The 19863-nt window shown below is 38.5% G+C and overlaps 1 pseudogene; it reads right to left on the reverse strand.

Moving 5' to 3' along the window:
• Positions 1-4443: 4443 nt before the first annotated feature.
• Positions 4444-19863, reverse strand: part of LOC139478375 (multiple epidermal growth factor-like domains protein 11) — a 34845-nt pseudogene continuing 19425 nt past the window's right edge.

A 19863-nucleotide genomic window follows, 5' to 3' on the forward strand; every position in this document is an offset into this window, starting at 1 on the left:
GGAGCACCACGCCTGTACTTTCACAGCGACTGAATATGCAAACCATACTTTCCTTGTATGAGGACAAGTTATTTTGAACGCAATGCATGAATAATGTTTCAGAATGTATCTGAGGATAAAGTATTGTTTACGTGCATTGACATTGACAATGTGAACAAAAAAGTTGAACAAGGGACGGACAATAGGCTAAGCTCGTGTTATCTTTTTCCTGTTGCAAACCTTTGTATGTTTTTGTTGAATCCATCGCTGTGTGTGTTTGCTATCTTGCAATTGGGTTCCATATAAATCCCAGATAAATACAGCATAGTTGCAAGTAATCAGCCTTATATTTAGTTGTCTAAATTAAAGTATGGCAGTTTCATGATTGAATTGTGGAATTTCTCTTACATTTAGTGCTGGCATTAATGTTAATGTAGTATGTTATATCCATCTCTCAACATACACAACTATGTACACAAACGACCATCATACTTTTAACTTGAACACACATTAAACATTGCATATTGCTTTTCTCCCATTAAGATTGATTACTCTTGTAAAGGACTTTGCAGTACTTTCAATATTCAAGATGTCTGTGTATTGAGATAATACTACGGTTCAGTTTTAGATACGTCAGACTTACATTATGATACATATGGTATCTTATAACTTATAACCCATGCTTGCCGTAAAAGGCGACTAACAGGATCGGGTGGCCATGCTCGCTGACTTGGTTAATGCATGTCATCGATCCCAAATGCGTGGATCGATGCTCATGATATCAATCACTGGATTTTCGGGTAAGACTCGATTATTTACAGACCACCGTCATATACAATGTAGCTGGAATACTGCCGACTGGTGCGTTAAACAAAAAAACAACCAACCAACCAACCAACTTAAATAATATGCGAGTGAGCATCAATAACTGAATGGAACTGACGTTTAAATATCCCCGGATGCAAGTGAAGTGTACATCATTAGCTCTCTCGGTATAAAATATAAGCAGCAAACTTCATGATGTTTATTGTCATTTAGTAGCCAGAATGACATTTTCGACAGAAGATGTGACAACTGTATCCAATCAGAAAATTATATGGCATTATTCATCACTTCATATTCAATGAAGTGTGGTTAGCCCAACGACGAAAAGAGGTCCTCATAACAGTATACAGTATAATCTTAATGCTTCCTCATAATTTGTATAGACATTATCAACCCACATTCTGGATAACTTTATATACATTTGAAATACGGTAATATAGATATGGAACGCTGTTTATTTGAAACTACTTTTGTCATTATAGTTTATATTGTCTTTACTGTTTATAACATATTATGTAAATAAATGTATTTTACATTGCAGCTACTTAAAGTGGATTTCAGATATTTTAATGCATTTAAATGTTAATAACCAACATGCAATCATGTGCTCAGTGATAATACCACTGTGTTTGTTTGTTTGTTTGTTTATTTGTTGTTTAATGCCGCACTCAGCAATATTCCATTTTGATGACAGCGACCTGTAAATGATCAAGTTTTGACCAGGCAATCCAGTGATTGACATCGTTAGCATCCATCTACGCAATTGAGATACGATGACACGTATCTACCAAGTCAGGGAGCCTGACCGACCGATCCCGTCAGTCGCCTCTTTCGACAAGCTTAGTCGCCTTTGAAGGCAAGCATAGGTTGCTAACGACATATTCTACCCCAGATCTTCACGGGTAAGATGACATCATTGTGAATTGGGAACAGGACATGTATGCACGAAATAGACATACCCATGGAGACCAGTTGGGAGCATTTGTGTTGTGGCAAGTTGTTGTTGTTGTTTTTTTTCATTTGGAAGCGAATGGAAACTCTGTAATGGAGTGACCTCCTTTTATGTTTACAGTCCCAGCGCTTGAAAACCTTCGTCACAGGGACCTTTGCCGTGAAGAGCTGGCTTGTTTAATGTCATCAACTTCTGGCACTACATTATGTCGCAGCCTGAATTTGACCTTAGTCTGTTCTTTATTACTCACGATTTATGTCACTAACGCATACCTTTCTAGCAAGTAATTTCACAGTCTGTAATTGTAATTGTACAAACTTTCTGTTGTCTGTCAGCTACATCCTGTGCTCTGGTACGTGCAATGCCTGCAATTGTTGTAGAGGCAGGTTACATCCAAAAAAAACTACATGGGTTACTGACCCAGCACACACCATGTCGACAAATCTGCCATCAAACATCCGAGTTGTTATAATTCACAGATATGTTGAGTGAGCGTTAAATCAATGCTGAGTTAGGATATAATTGCAAGTGTTGTAATTGTTTTATCTGAACATGCAATAGTTCTATTTTCAAGTGTGAATTATATTATAGAAAATTACTATCGCATATTTATTGTTATTTTGATATTAAAAGAGACACCTTCTGTGGGAAACAAAAAATGTATTACACATCGCTACAGATTCTCAAATTGTGCGGAGAGTTTTTTTAAGAAACACTTCAGGTATGTGTTAGTGTTACTGAATGTACTGTATGTGTTACTGAAATGTGTCAAGTAGCTCCTTGATCTCTGATGAAATTGACCAGGCCCCATTCCAGTGGAGTGGAATATATCCACGAAGCAACATGAGTCTGATGACCCACAAGTTACTGTTGCAGTGAGATCAATCTAGCATTGCAGTACAGGATAGAGGGGTTGGGTACATTTAGTGACAGGAGTTGCATGGATGCTCTTGATTGTAACTGCATGCCTTAACACAGTATATGACGATGCAGTAGGAGAGAGCTGCATCTGGACTAATCACGAAATAGGGGAATGGATCTCAAATTCAAAACATTTGATAGTTCTCGTTGGCCAGACAAATCATGTGCTCTGGTGGAGGCCGCCATATATAATCGTCCACCCAAGTTTTGAAATAAGCAGAAGAGGCAAAAATTATCTAAAATTGCGAATGGCCTGACTGAAATTGAAATTAATTTAGACTTTCTAACAAATACATTCCCACATTATCCAACTTCTACCTGCGGCTCAAGGATCAGCAATTTGGTTAACATCACATTAGCAGTTTGTAGTTACTAAATATACCCACACCTAACTTAGTGTGAAATTTGTTTCATGTTGGTTAATATATATCTCTCGATATTATGTCATGTGTACACTGCAACTCATATACAATACACATTGTACTAAATGTTGTGTCACTAGAAGATAGCTAACGTCACCCATGTCCAATGGGTTGTTGACATTTGGGGTTTGGTTCTTGTGAACCATGAGAGTGTATTCCTGCAATTACAACAGTGCCACTCGAGCTGCATGTGCCTCAAGATTGGGTCGTTGGTTCGTGGTCTTTTACTCGAGAGTTATACATTCCACTCTTATGACATAATTTCCAATGTAATGAAATCTATTTGGAACAGGAATCACATGCCTGTTTAGTATTAAACAAGAAAATCATATGTTAACAGTTGTTTTAATAAGAGAGTTATACCCACTACCGTTACATCGTATCACTTCCGGTTCGGGGAAATAGTCACACATATACAGTGGCTTTAGGAAAGAAAGTTCCATGGCTCCAGCAATACCGGTTTAAGGTCATCCGTTTCGAAAACACACTGTCCAATTCAGAACAAACAGTTCGATGACTCTCAATCCCATTAAAATCAGATCTTAGTTTTCGATACCGCTTAACAAAGATCTGAGGACACCCAATTACGGGTATAATTGTCCTCACAAAACCTAGAAAAATGAAACATTGACTGTCTGTAAACATTCAAATATTTTCAGGACGAAACAAGCCACTGAGTCGAGAAACTCAGACGTGCGAGAAACAAAAGTTATAGCAGAGAGTAAGTTGCATATCCATGTCGTCAACTATCAAGTTTCATTATTTCATTCAATTGTTAATGGTTCTTTTGTTAATGATACATAATTATTCACAACCCGCAGTTGATACAACTTCGTAGGTACATCTTAATACATTGAAAGAAAGAGGTGAAGTATGGGTAAGTTGGTGATAAAACATTGACACAAGAACATGAGTGAAGTCAATTTTTAGATAAATCTTTTTGTATTCAACGTGATTCTTATACTGCTTTGATAAGTAATTCACCATGAAGAATTGGGCTCCAGCAACTCGTGCTTATCCCACGAGGCGTCTAATGGGATCGGGTGGTCAGACTCACAGATTTGGTTGATACATGTCATCATATCCCAATTGCAGATATAGATGCTCATAATATCAGCCACTTTATTTACATACCCCCGTCATAGAGCTTGAATATTGAGGCGTGATACCAAAACAAACATTATTGCCCGTTGTAATGCATATACTGCCATACAAAAGACACCCGGCACATCTGAACTTAAGAACTTAGCATATAACACCATCATAGTTATTCCTTAAAAAAAAAACTGTTAGACATAAAATTGTTAGTCTGGCTAACATTGTATCGGAATTGTGTGTCCTTAGTGTGTTATTGAAGCTGTGGTGCAACAGAAGATACAAAAACGTACATCTTACTTACTGATCTGAGAGCAGTTTACTTCATGTCAGCGTTTTGACTGTGTAACCTTAAGTACTGGTAGCCGATATTGCCCACTACTGCACTATTCACCATATTCACAGTAAGTGTTGTTGATTTTCACTTTCAGCAACAGAAGTATGGTAATGTCATATATTCGACTAAATTAATTTGAATACGAAACATATGTAGCTTAAAATATGAAAAATGGAAAATGATTCAATTCTTGTTTAGTAGTGACATAACGCATATAAATCACAATGATCGTCATATGTATATTATGCTAACCTTAAGGGCTGCACAACGCTACATATAATATGTAAAAACTACCAAAAAGGGGGGTAAAACTAAAACCAAGGTACTTAGATCATATATGAGACGGGATCAAAGTTTTCCATGCTATAATCCCTTATATATATATACCTTGATGTGTACTTCTAGATAGAACATGATGCTTTGTGAACATGATGCGTACGTCACAGCACATATACAAGACTCTTTACTCAGATTTGATTATTTTCATATACTTTGTTCTGAATGACATCATAATGTGACTTCTCTCTCTCCCTGGTGACCTCATTCAACTCAGTATAGTCGTCCCCATTCAAGCCAGGAGAGAGCGCAGGAGCAGGAACCTCTCCAGTGTCGCCTGTGTTTGTCTTTCTCACCTCTGTGGGGTGTGTGCCAGTTAGGTGTATCCGTTTCAGTCTGAACAGTAGAAGTATTGTAGAAATATAATAGATGCTCGTGCTCATCCCACAAGGAAAGACTTCCATACCAGTACTCTGTTATTTAATAATACAAAATGTTATGAAAAGTTACCTTCCAGATTTCCACAGAAAGATCATCAACCCAGCATTCAGACACAGCATTACAGCCATGACTACTGCTACGCCAATGACACCACTTGTAACAGGAGACACTGGATAAGATACAAAGTCACATTAGTCTGGTGCTTAACATGTACTGTGAATAGATATAAACGTATATGCCAACGTATCTAAAATCACAGTGAATAAAACGTTTGTTTGATCGCATACTTAATGCATAATACATAGCAGCGTTAATGCGGATAAAAAAAAACAGATTGTAGAGGAAGAAGACCTAAATTGGATTCGAACCTCTGACATCTATATCACATCGGTCACCAGTAAAGCCATCCAGACATTCTCCTGGACAGCGTCCATCTCCAACATTACATGTGACGTCACAGTGTCCACAGCGAGAACAGTCAGGCCCAAAGGTTCCAGGTTTGCATTCTGAAGATTGGCAGTTCAGGTATTAAGTGATGAAAAGGTATGACAGAGAAGTACATTGAGACATGTTTCAGTTATGACATATTATGTCATGTTATTTGTTGATGTTTAATAGAACCAGCAGTGTTATACAGTGATTTACAACAAATACTGGCATTTTAGGATAACTGAAAAACATCTACATCAGTTCAGCAGTATAACTGATTAGTGTCATTATTAGTGTCACTGAAACAAACCTAAAGGCATATTGAAAAATGTTAATGCTAAATGAAGTGTCTGTAAATGTTTTGGATTTAATATATCCACTCTTATTCCACTTTTAAAAATAGGAACGAATAAGCATGTCTTTTGTGGTTGGGCGCAACACACTTCTATATGTGAGTCTGATGAGTGATGGCAAATTGCAAACCGAACAGCAGTACGAGTTCACTATCGTAAACTCCAATGTAGTGTGTCCACCATTAGGGCAAGCACTGCCTTATGACCATGAAAGAAACGAGAGTATGGATCCATGGAGATAAGCACTTGCATGTTAACAGATGAGTCAACATGGTTCATAATGGGAAGAAGGTGGGCCTGTAGAATTTCATCACAATGGCACTGAGCCGTTAAGTTGGTTTGCACTTGGACCAGGTTTCTTTACTTGTGTGTACGCGTACACTGCCACCGCCAAATTGTTCATGGCAAGTTGCCAACTGACAACGTTGAACACCTGGTTTTCATGTAGTGTTATTTTTCTGAATTGTTATGTTTGTGTTATGCATTTTGGTTAATGTGTACCAAATGTATTTCATATATGTACATCATTGTCGCGTCTACGTTTCTTTTCTGAAGAGTATCTTTCTAATAAGTGTTTTCAGAAACATACTCATGGTACAGTCTGCTCCGATCCATCCTTCCCGACATCCTGCAGCGCATGTTCCTGTCACGTGATCGCAGGAAACTGGTGAAGTTTCACATTGACGTGAATCACAAGACTTGCTGCAGTTGGCCCCGTACTGCCAACTCGGACATGCTTCACACAAAGAATGTACATTAGACATACAATTATATGTTTTCATACAACAAAGAAACAGATTAAATATTCAAGCAAAGAGGGACAATAATCATGTTATTTAACTATGAAATTTCAGTCTCAATTCAATGACCATATAACATTCAGTTGGTATGACATATTTCATGACACTGTATACAATGTAGTTGAATGCTTAAAACAAAAATACATTTAAGTGTGTTATCCTCGTGTTGCCCTGCCAGTGCATAATAACTCAATATAATTCTTACCAGCTTCAGCATAGAGAGTGATGTCATGTATACGTTATAATAGCACCAATACGTGAACTATTGAAGCAATCATCATTCTTGAACTAATTCTCACGTATCCTGCAGTCAGCGTTCTGCCAGCCTTCCCGGCATCCATCTGTGCATGAGCCTGTGACGTCACACACTGGTGATGATGTTTTACAGTTGCGGGAACTGCAGAACTGAGTACATCCTGGTCCATACCTTCCAGGGAGGCAGTTCACAGGCACTGTTGTTATATGATAGTGTAGTTTATTGTTGAACAATGATTGGAACTGTATTACATTGTTTCTGTTGCGATTCGGTAGAGGCTTATTGCAATGTATTTGGACAGTGTTTAGTTGTCAGAGATGTAGTACTATTTAATGTAAGCAAGTGAGAGTGTGGACGTTAGTGCTGGTGTGATGTCAAAACTTTTGGTATACCGTGGACTTTGATAGAGTGTTCTATAGAATAGTCTAAGAATAGTGCCATGTTGTGATGGCATCGTCTTGAAATTCCAGTAGCTAGTGAGACTGTATGTAAGGGGACTAGAGCGTACATCTTCTTTCACACATTTCATGACAAGCCTATCCCGGAAGCTTGACTGCCGTATCTGGTTGAATATACTATTTTCACTGACTTTTTCAATCTACACTGGATTTTTGTATTTGATACTGACCACTGTCGTCATATTATATAATGTCATTGGTTATTGTACTGCCACTCTATTGTGTACTGCCATTGTAATTACTGTGCAGTAATCTGTATTGATTTGCAAACCAAGTGAATTTTGGTTGGTTGGTTGGTTTGCTGTTTCACGCCGCACTCAGCAATAGTCCAGCTGTATGACGTCGGTCTGTAAATAATCGAGTCTGGACCAGACAATCCAGTGATTAATATCATGAGCATCGATCCACGCAATTGGGATCGATGACATGCATCAACCACGTCAGCGAGCGTAACCACCCGATCCCGTTAGTCGCCTTTTACGACAAGCATAGTCACCTTTTACGGCAAGCATGGGTTGCTGAAGACCTATTCTACCCTTGAATCTTCATGGGACAAGTGACTTTTGTAATACATTTGTTGATAGTTTACCACATGTTGGTTGTTTGTTGGTTTCACACTAATTATTTTACATACAGATTTATGGCTTAACATTTTGTTTCAATTTGGGAATCGACACATAACAGAGATTTGGGGTTCGTAAACATTTTATTGTCTAATATTGTGTGAAGCCAACAATAATTAAGGTGTTCAGTGTAGAGGAATGTGTTGCTCAACCTTCAACGAAACAAGTCCCTATGCTCAAAAATGTCTGATGGTGTTTTGGTCTTGCTTGAAGATAAAACTGATGTTTTTGATTTGAAGAAATCAGAATTTGAAAGAGAAAAATTGGCAATAGAAATTCGGCTAAAATGAATGGAGGCAGAGAAAGAAAAGGAATTATTGAGATTGGAAGCTGAGAAAGAAGAGCGAGAATATTTGGATTCAAGAACTAAAAGAATGACAGAATGATCTCTCTCACCGTACTTCAACAGGTGATGGATTGTTTAATCTTTAAAAGCAGATTAGATTTGTTCCGACATTCTCTGAACGTGATGTTGAAAAGTATTTCTTACATTTTGAAAAGGTGGGTATCAGTTTGACCTCAAAATCAGTGTACCATGTTGTTGCAAAATGTGTTTATGGGGAAAGCTCAGAAAGCATATTCTGCATCACCTATTGATAGGAGTTCTGATTATCAGGTTCTTGTTTTGGCTGAAGTTTTGAAGTCTGATGAATTGGAAGCTTACAGGCAGTCTGGTTCTGAATTTGTTGACAAAAAGTCAAGTTCTGCTCCAGATGTTAAAAAACATACTACTTCGTCAGAGCCTACTTGTAGATATTGCCGCAAGCCAGGGCATATCTTTTCTAAGTGTAGAAAGCTCGCTTTCAAGAAACAGTCATTCTTCCCCAAATTCTTTTGTGAATGTCACGTTACAATCCTTTTGTGGTTCGGGTAATGTCTTTTGTTGTGAGAGAGGAGTACTTACTTTTTTTCGTGAAGGGTTCGTGGCAGTTAAAGGTGACAGCTCCAATGTTGAACACATTACAGTTTTAAGGGATGCTGGTGCTCTTCAAACACTGATTTTGGATAGTATTTTGCGACTTTCTGAGGTGTCATCAGGGAACTCTGAGGTTTTTTGCCCCTCTTCATTTTGTGAATTCGAAGTCAGATTTGGTATCTGGGCTGGTCAACTCAGTCAGTCATATTTTCTCAGATGTGTGAGAAAAACTTTATCTGATGCTTGTGGTGTTTTGGTAATCTCACATGCACGGTCACTGGTATCCTCACTTTTAAGTGACACATAGTTAAATTTACAGGGAGATAGTGATATATATGCCTTTATGGTCATCGCATGTCCAAACACACCCTTCCAACCTTCAATTCTTGTTCAGAAGCGGAAGCGTCACGCGTCGGTCTAGTTTGTCATAGAGAAGTAAAAGCCTGATTGAAAGCATTTGAGAAATATAAGCTCGCCTTTCCTGGCATGTTACTGGCAGCTGCTGGCCGATGTCGTACAGTTCATTTAAGAATTGAACGTCAGTTTGGATGGGTTCATTGAAGTGTGAACGATTTAAAAGCGCTGGTTAAACGTTCGTGTGAACCTCCTCGCAAGCTCAGAGGCTCGCAAGCTCGGAGGTTCACCCAGTTTAACCAGGGCTTTTAAATCGTTCACACTTCCATGAACCCATCCAAACTGATGTTCAATTCTTATAATTTCATACTTTGTAGTTTACTGGTCTCGCTGAATAATATCGCAACAATGTTTGCCTAAATTTGAAGTCCTCTGGTTTCCGCGAAGAACATTGCAACAATGTTATTTTGTCGGTAATTGCCGGCTCTCGGTCAAATACGTTTCCCCACTCATACTCAGTTACGCAAAGAAAAGAGTTCTTTGAATATATACAACATAATCTAGAAATATATCAACATAATTCCTTTCTCTGAACATATTTACAAACAATATTTGGGATAAATCAAATCCAAAAAATGGGTTACAGGAAGGTGAACAAAAATATAAACATGACCTCGATGCACCGAGGCGAGGTCAACCTTCAAGCGCGGATTTATATATGACGTGACGTGAAATTTATACTGCTGTTGAAAATGAATGTTTATTGAGCAGTTATGGAAAACACCCCGACGCGTGAACCCTCTCATGGCACTTGCAAATTGGGAATATCACCAATTAATGAATGTGTTGCTCGTGTTTGGATAATCGCAAACTAATTCGGACGATGCAGAATGGACTGGCGGGGGTTGAACCGAGTGCTCTGAAACGTGTGTGTTTTGTGGTAATTCTCAACGTCAAGGTGTGTTATATTTGGAGTTTTGGATTTGTGCGTGTGCTGTAATACTTCCCTTATCTGGTGTTTCTTGTCACCTGAGATGGACCTACTGTATGACCTGATACTAGCTTCATTTCTGTGCCCCCTCACTCCTCATGTGCCGCCGCTTCTCGGCCAACTCAGAAACCGGAACAGTATAGATTTCTAGTCTCCAATCACCAATCGCAAGGTAGACAAGTTTTTGGTGTTTTAACAAAAATTAAGTTTCATTCTTTACCTTTTTATGTTTTATGGTTTCTCAAAATCTTAGATTTTTTTCCGGATACGATAGTAAATCGGGTTTTAGTTTGGGATTGATCAGGAGCAGTCGCGTTTGCTCTGTGTCAGCGGACACATCTGAGCAGGGTACGACATTGTTTTCATTTGTGCGAGATTCCTGTCATTTCCGAAAACAAGGCATCAAAGTCAAAATCGCTCAATATATCAATTTCGTTCACATCAGTAATTTTACAGAAATAATTTTCTTCACTTGCGTTATTAGTATTGAAAGATAGCAATTCCATATCCAAATCATCGCAAGGACAATCCATATGTAGCAACTATACGATATCAATCACCAGAACCAAATATTTATTTATAAGTCCACTGAAATGTTGCAAGACCAGTATGCAGGAATCAATGCAGGAATTAAAAAGAAAATAGAAAAACGAGTTGATCGTAAACACAGATCGAGAATTCGGGGAAACCCGGAAAGTAGTTCCGGCAAAAGTTCACACGATCAATTTCACAAAAGATTGTTCACATCGTGTGAACTATTTCTTTCCGTTCACAGGTGTGTGAACTCCAAATATCAGATCACGTGACTACCACTTCAGCCAATCAGCATGAAAGAAACAGTGTAAACTTCAAAGTATGAAATTATTATCAAATTAGGAGAAAACACCCCAAATAAAAACCGTATTCAAAATGTTCCTTAAAATCTGCATTGTTTGCAAACCCGAGCTTAAAATTAAATAAAGTATCCCAACTGTGTCATATCCAGTACTTCCTTACTGGCACACTCCTTCCTTACTGATACTTCTCTATTGTAACAAGGGCGGTGGGTAGCGTAGTGGTTTCAGCGTTCGCTCGTGACGCCGAAAACCCTCGTTCGATTCTCAACATGTGTACAATGAGTGAAGCCGATTTCTGGTGTCCCTAGCCGTGATATCGCTGGAATCTTGCTAAAAGCGGAGTAAAACCAAACTCAGTCACTCACTCACTCTATTTACAGTCATTGTACATGCTCCCTCCTATATGCTGCAGCCTTCCATTCAGGGTTCGACAGCTTTCGTACACATTCCTTATCCTGTTTTGCCACTAGGTTTGCCACTGTGATGGGTTGGTATGCTCGCCACATTGAGTAGCTTATGTAACCCTGTAAGTAATGTATGATCTGTTGTATAAGAGGCTTGGGCATGGGAGGGTAGTGGGTGCAGGTGGTGTATAGCTACCGCCAGGGGTGAGAGTTGGGGGAGAGTTTTGGTTTTGAGAGCTGAGACTGGTCCAGGACGGACGTCTCACACTTATGAAGTATTCGGCCATGTCGATTATTTGTGAGAGACATATCTTTGGCTTTGCCACATGCATGTTCGTTTGCTAGATTTTTTTCGCATTTGTATACATATTGATTAATTGTAGGTTTCGGTAATAATTAAATATTCGTAATAGTGAAACTGAGTTGAGTACTTCCTTTTGTTCCTTGAGACACTTTGGTATTTGTTACAAGTTCTTCCTTTAAATACACATAACATATCTGAAACATATCACTTGCCTGACTTCTATTTTAAACAAACCATGCGTCATGCAGAGTCCGTTTTCTTTGTCCATTTTTGGAATCAAAATATTATTTTTTTCATCTTTCCATCCTTGACTTAAAAAATCCTTATATTCAGCTAATTTACTCACAAAATCATTCACTTTTTGCGTCAACAACCAGTCACTTACGACAAAAATAGTATACATAATTACTTCCCTTTAAGACCTAGTTTCGAGGCCTGCTACGGAAACGCACATTCTGTATATGTCAAGTATATTAACAGGTAGTTGCCCTGTATTCCGTCTATTTATGTCATGAGCGGCATTTATTTCGTTTTTATTTCAAAGAACGTTTGAGACATAAAAACGTATTTTGTAATAGAAATTACCCTACATATTTTATTGAGAACGATTCAAAGATATAAAATGGCGAATAGCCCTTTGAGTGGCATGAGTGACATAATGTTACTACCTGTACAGTCAGCTTGTGTCCACCCCGTCTCACATCCACTGTCACAGGCCCCTGTTAAGTTGCAGGAAGACTTCCCTACACAGTGTCTGGAGGAACATACGCCGAGACAGTTTGATCCATAATTTTTGTCATCACATTCTGGAATAAGATGGCGGAGATATGATATTACTTATATTTCCTATAATGATTAATGTACCTATTCTAGAGAAAGTGAAAAGTGTATTTAGACCAAATTATTTTTTTATTCACTCACTCGTATAATTATTATTCATTTCAATGACTCACCATCTTTACAGTCAGCACCCATCCATCCAGATTCACACCCCAAATCGCATGACCCTGTCACGTGATTACATGATGAGTTTCCTGCACAGCGTCTGTCAGGGCAAAGGCTGCTGCAGTTTGCTCCATATGTTCCTTTGACACATTCTGAAACAAAAGAATCACAAGAGATCATCAGGCGTTTCATAGATGTTCAGATGTTCTTCGGGGCGGTCGGGTAGCCTAGTGGTTAAGCGTTCGCTCATCACGCCGAAGACCCGGGTTCGATTCCCGACATGGGTACAATGTGTGAAGCCCATTTGTGGTGTCCCCTGCCGTGATATTGCTGGAATATTGCTAAAAGCGGCGTAAAACCATACTCACTCACTCACTCAGATGTTCTTCGTGGTGTTTAGAGGGCGTCCTTCCATGTTATAACTGATTTATTGTGACCTGTGTTCTTTCTCTGCATTCGACATGACTTGGTAATTAATGTCCTTAATTCCCAATAAACTCTGAACAGTCTTTACCTTGTGTGCAGTCCTCATCTATCCAACCAGGAAGACACCCTGTGTCACATGCTCCAGTGTGATGGTCACATGACGAATTTGTAGCTGCACACTTTCGCTCAGCACATGATTTATTGCAGTTTGTACCATAACTGGTATTGTTGCAAGCTGTAAATTATAGACAGGAGCTGAAGATTTATGTTGCATATCAATGAGTGTTGATTTGTAAAACGTGGTGGGAAGTCGGTTCATAAAAATGTTAAAAAAACAAGTTATTAGGTAATGTTAAGTACCCTGACTTAGTCACACCAAACCTGACATTAATACCTTCTCACCTGTATCACACCTCTGTCCCCGCCACCCAGGTCTACAGTCTCCAGGACAGAATCCAGTCCAGCGATCACAAGTTGAATCCAGGCAGTGACAGAACTTGTTACAGTTTACCCCGTAGATTCCTGGACTGCAGACTGTTGCATTAAGACAAGAATAAAGCATTTTACTGTATTGAGCGAGGGAGAGGACGCCAAGGTGAGGTGAAATGGGATTTACTGTCACCTTTAAGATTTGTTTCACTTTTATGCACTTGTGTGTTTGGCTGATTCTACTTGTCAGGGTGAATGCCGTATTTATTATAGTAGCCGACTAAGATATCATGCTGCAGTTTAACATGGCTACTCCACTCAGACACTTTATACTGACCCCAAACCAGCCAGTCCTTGCTCCTTAATGCCGATCCCAAGGCAGGGAACAACACGTACATTGATCTATATTCTTTTGATATGATGCAACCAGAAGATCGATACACCGACCTACCGCTCCCTGGCCAGATGCTCCATCCACTACACCATGGAGGCGGTTGTGAGAGGGAGGGACACAGTTGGGAAGAGTTAGGAAATGACACACGACCGATAGAAATGTTGTCTTCTTGTCCTGCATTCATTTATGAGGACTCATTTACGTGTACCTATTTATATTTTTGCTCCAGAATATCTTTGTTTCCATCTGAAACATCATATCAGTGTTAAGTTTATGGTTGAACCATTAATGTTAATTTGAGCCGCTCCTTGGATATTGCCAATATATATTTTAGACACCTCCTATACATCCTTATACATCCGCATATCCTTTTCCGTTTTTCTTCCTCGAATCAGTTTCAACACAAGATAACTGTGTATCATCAAAGTTAGTATTTACAATAATGAATTAAAGCATAATGTAATCATCGACGTTATCACACGATCAGTTTCAATCTAGCACAGTTTCAAAATAGCATTACACACGCCAAAGATTCCCCACTGTGTGAAGCCCATTTCTGGTGTCCCCTCCGTGATAATGATGGAAAATTGCTAAAAGCGGCGTGAAACCATACTCACTCACTCACTCAAAACTAACAAACACAACTGGCTGAACTCGGCCCTTTAATGCAATGTCAGTTATAAGGCGTTTTGTATGGACAACAGAGTGTGCTTCATAGGATAAGGGAAATTTGGAGAGAAAAATATTGTTCAAATTGTTTCATTGTTCGAGTCACAAATGACACAAATAACAAAAATCAAGTGCTGTTTCCGCTAATTTACAATTTAAGGCTTACTGCTATGACTTGTTTACATATTAATACAGTTATTTGATAAAAGATTATTTAAAAAGGTTTTTGGCTACCTAACCGTTGGCTTGTCTTGTTGATTTTACATGTGGCTACCTGGCAAAAATCAAACTTTGAGGCCTGTTCTTCAATAATGATGAATCTCCATTTTTAGCTTTTTTTACAGATAATGTCTATATCTTATACTAAAGGGCACACTACAGGGTCAACCTATGATGTGTTTTCACCATTGCAACCCCAGAACCAGATTGTACGTTTCATAAAGAGTTAACAACTGTCAATGTAGTATCCAAATAAGTGTGAGGGAGAATGAAATTAAGTTTCTATGTTAGGGAATGCCAATTTTGATCATGTGTGGACAACAACGCAGTTTGAAGTTCCACGTGATCAATTTGGCTGAATATACCTGAAATTAGTGCATTGAGACACACGAGTGAGTGAGTGAGTGAGTGATGAGTGAGTGAGTGAGTGAGTGAGTGAGTGAGGTATTAGCAATATCACGGCGGGAGACACCAGAGATGGGCTTCACACATTCTACACATGTCGGGTATCGAACCCGGGTCCTCGGCGTGACGAGCGAACGCTTGAACCACTAGGCTACACGACCACCCTTTTGCTAGAAGAATAGACATGTACTTATAAATGTAACAAACGTTTTACCATAGATCTCCAACTCACAAATGTTGAGTAGAGTCCCCGGGTTCCTGATGGTGAGGTATCTGCCGGTACCGTTACACGTTAAGTTAGTTGGGTTGGGGTGGCGGTAGGACTCGGGAGGGTGGCGCAGATAGCAGAGGGGTCGTTGTTCAGGTAGATGGTAGAGTTCGCGTTTCTAAAGTAGACTGGTGTAAAACAAACAAGCTATGTATCAAACTACATCAGGCTATTACATTGTGTTAATAGAGTTGCTGATAGCTAATACATGTGATCACAAAATAATGTTCATATAACATTTGGCCTTTGTGTGTAAGAAAAACGTAACTAATAGCAGACACATTTAATCCCGAATGCACGTATCAGAGCAGGTGGGATTTAGAATTACATAAATACTCCCGATCGCTAACAAAGGTTACACTTTACAACACCACATTAATGGTAATTAATTGTATGCATGATCATGAAATGAACCATATCTTGTGCAAATTTGTGATCCTTAAATTGAAAAATTGTATATTCAGTCATCCTAATTTACCTTATCCTTGAAACTGCTTCAGAGGTCGTATTCATTTACGAGTTCCGTCTATGTATATACACAATAACTCATGTTTATCACGAATGTACTATGATTCAACAAAAACACAACATTCAAACAAAAACTATGTGATTGTAAATATGTTGGTTGTGCAATGTAATCAAATGAAATGACATGAAGGGCTACATGTTCTTATATTTTGTTTCTATAGTTCGGCATATACATTTCACATTCTATCATTCGATCATGGCAGATCTAAGATGCAGACAATCATTTTTATCCACCACAGATTGAGATATACGCTGTCCCGTGAAGCACACCGTCAGTAAGAGCAGCCTCGGCCAGACAGATATAATTGGAACACAAGTCTCTGTTTCACTAGATTTTCGAAACGATCTTAGCTAAGATAAATCTAAACAACTTACGTTCAAAGATAAGATATCTTGAGTGTAAGATAAGATAGATTTTCGAAACTATCTTAAACCTGTTACAGATCGTACAGAGCTACAATACCTATCGTGACTCTGGCAGAGAACACATTCATGTTAGAGATTAAAAAACAGGGTGTTTTCCCAATGACGTCACAGGGATTTCCCAGCCGCTGAAAATAACAACAACATGGAGAAGTGACACGGAATTCATGATGACATAGACGAGTCTCACTATTTAACACGCAACTATTTGAGTGAAATTCCGTGATTAGAAATTGTCTGTTAAAAAATTGCAGTTTAAAAAAACAGGTGATTTACGGCATATTGATGTTTACCATTAAATACAACAATTTATTGAAATTTTGACAGCAAAAGTTTAGCGCAGATTTTTGTATCGAAAAATCAAATAATAAATAAGTTCCCATGCTCGTTCGGGTTTTAAATGTCGTCATAAAGTAGCATAGTTTGAACAATGTCCAAAATTCACATTCCAATATATGTTCACAGAAAACGTTTGTTGTGCCCTTAACCTACAATAGCCTTTAGTCCACAATATTCATGAGTGGGCGTGGCTTATGTATGCACGTGACACGATCTTCCGCAAAGCTGGTTGACGTCTAACGCATCGCTGTCTCGGCTGTCATTGCATGATACGATGTGTCACTCACACTCTGCACATCAGGTATAAAATATGTAGTTTATGTGTCTTTGAAGATTGTACTGTACTGTATTTGCGAGCCTCGAATTCGGACAGATCGAAAGTTATGCGAATTACAGTGTCAACCCAAATCGACTATCTCCGGAACATTCAGTGATGCACAGTAGCCCTGATCGAAACATTGACATGTCTTGCTATAACTTTCATACCCAACACAGGAAAAACCTCTTGTCACCAAGCTCCCTATTTACACTATACATCTTTCTGTACCTGTTATATGCGAGTGCAAAGCAATCTCTGCGTGTGGCAAAAAAATGGTCAACTATACGATGCAACAATATCTTCTTCTTTTTCAGAAACCCTGATAAAATTCCAGGGAGTAAATTAACATGTTGTCCCAGAAAAAGGAAAAACCAAATGGCGCCTAGTACAATGTTTATTATTCAGGGATCAGGCAATTAGGACTCAAATCATTCTAGACATTCTAGCTGTCTTCCTCAACTGTTCACATTGCTATGGGTTCTGAAGAATAATAAGGATCTGTAAAACTTTGTTTCGTAGTGATATACAGGACATTTGTGTCAACTAGACTATTTATGGGTATATGGATTTTATCGTCACGAGGAGACATTTCCGGTTGTTGATTATGTTATGGAAGTTTCATGACAACCAACTTGTCACAATTAGTATATTGTGTTTAAGAAAGTGTAACGTTCGTCAGCCCTTGTGGCCTGGCAGTTATGCCTTCCACCTGCGATTGCAGAGTAGCCAATCAGTTTTAGTATTTGTTTACCTCTTTTTGCATTTGATTTCTTAAGCTGAAATCCTATTTTAAGGTAGATGTCATTAAACACCGATTACTTACTTTGATAACTTTGCACTATTGTTGTGGTTGTAATTTTCGTCAACTTCCTCAAATGAGAACTATTTTTGCCCTGTTTCTGTCCATAGATTTGTAATGTGGCGCATATGAATCAATGTAATTCCAATTTGCTTGCCTTTTATGCCATATTGTCATACCATTTTGGCACATGATATACAATGAGTTATCTATGTGTGCTGAGATGGTATATATTTGTACATGTGGATATTCTTAGATATTATGACCATTGAGTGTATATAGCAATGCCTCATTGTCTTACCTTTTCTCTATTTCATTAACCGCATGTATTTTGTGTGTGGGTTCACAGTAAGTGATTATTCATCACTGCACAAAAATGCAAACCATATCTGTGGGTGATAATGCTTTGTCTCACTTCTCTGAAACTTCTTTATGTGTAATTTATTGTGCAATGAGTATGTCTTGTGTGTCTTGTGGTATATTCTACAAAACCTTGTTACCCTTTATATCCCCACAGCATATAATGCAGGGGGGGGGGGGGGGGGGGGGGGGTAGTTGACGCCGTGTCTGTCTGTCCGTCTGTAATCATTTTGTTTCTGGAGCCTTACTTGAAATCTTTAAATTTGGTAGATATATCAAACAGATCTTGAAGATGTTCCTTTTGCTATTTCCTATTTTTGGACATTTTTTACTTTCATCGATTTCCATGAAAACACTTTGTACTTAGTCTCATAAGGGGGTGGATTTCTTTTTCAGAGCACAACTGAAAAAAAACGTTCTATATCTTTCAACAAATTTTTTTGCAGATATACCAAACAGACCCTGAAGTGGTACCTCTTGCTACTTGCAGATTTCTGGCAATTTTCATTGCAACTTGAAATCTGTGAAAGACTTTTCATCCAAACCTGGTACATCTATTAACCAAAGACTGAAGTGGTGCCTTTCTCTACTAGGGATGAAGACTTTTGCTATTAAGAATTTGTTTTCATGTTTCCATGGCAACAAGTTTGTCTTCGACTCGGTTTATAGTCGTGTTTTTTTTTCCCGAACCATATCTCTTTCTTGAAACTATGCTGGCACAAAGATCAGGTTGTCAACTGCTGGCTTTTGCTATTTAGGGACGTTTTGAATTTTTTTTTTTTTTCTGTTTCCATGTCAAGAGTTTGATTTTGACTCTGTTCATAGTGATGTGTACCTGGCATAGAATCCCGTTTCCTTGGTATAGTTTTGATAGTTCAATACCGTGTATACAGACAGACAGATTAGATAGAAGTTCTCTCATCAAGATGGACTTAACGTAACAGCCTGATTATTTGTCCTTTTTCATTTGCGGGGGCCAGGGGGATTTGTCATCTTATGATGAGTCTTGTTTCAAATGTTCTACCAAAATCAGAGTAAGTTTATCCAACCCCAGATGTTTCCATGCATGTAACCTGTGATATACTTATCACATTTTTTCGATGTTTATTTTCTCAACGCCTTCTTTTATAATGTAATGTTTACTGTCAGTCTCATTCATGGAAGTTAATGCACATGGTCTAGGGGGTCTTGGTTGTATGATAGTTACAAATGTTAACAGAGGCATTTTGTATTTAAGTTTATATTTTGGTTTACTTTCCAGAATCATTATTAATGATGAGTATTATGTAGATTATTCATGTCATGTTATCATTCAATGTTTGGTAGCCAGGGATTAGTTAGCCAAGTTAGTTGGAATTACATTGGGAT

Source organism: Haliotis cracherodii, unplaced genomic scaffold (genome assembly GCF_022045235.1).
Source record: "Haliotis cracherodii isolate W230 unplaced genomic scaffold, xgHalCrac1.p SCAF_4, whole genome shotgun sequence".
Lineage (NCBI taxonomy): Eukaryota > Metazoa > Mollusca > Gastropoda > Lepetellida > Haliotidae > Haliotis > Haliotis cracherodii.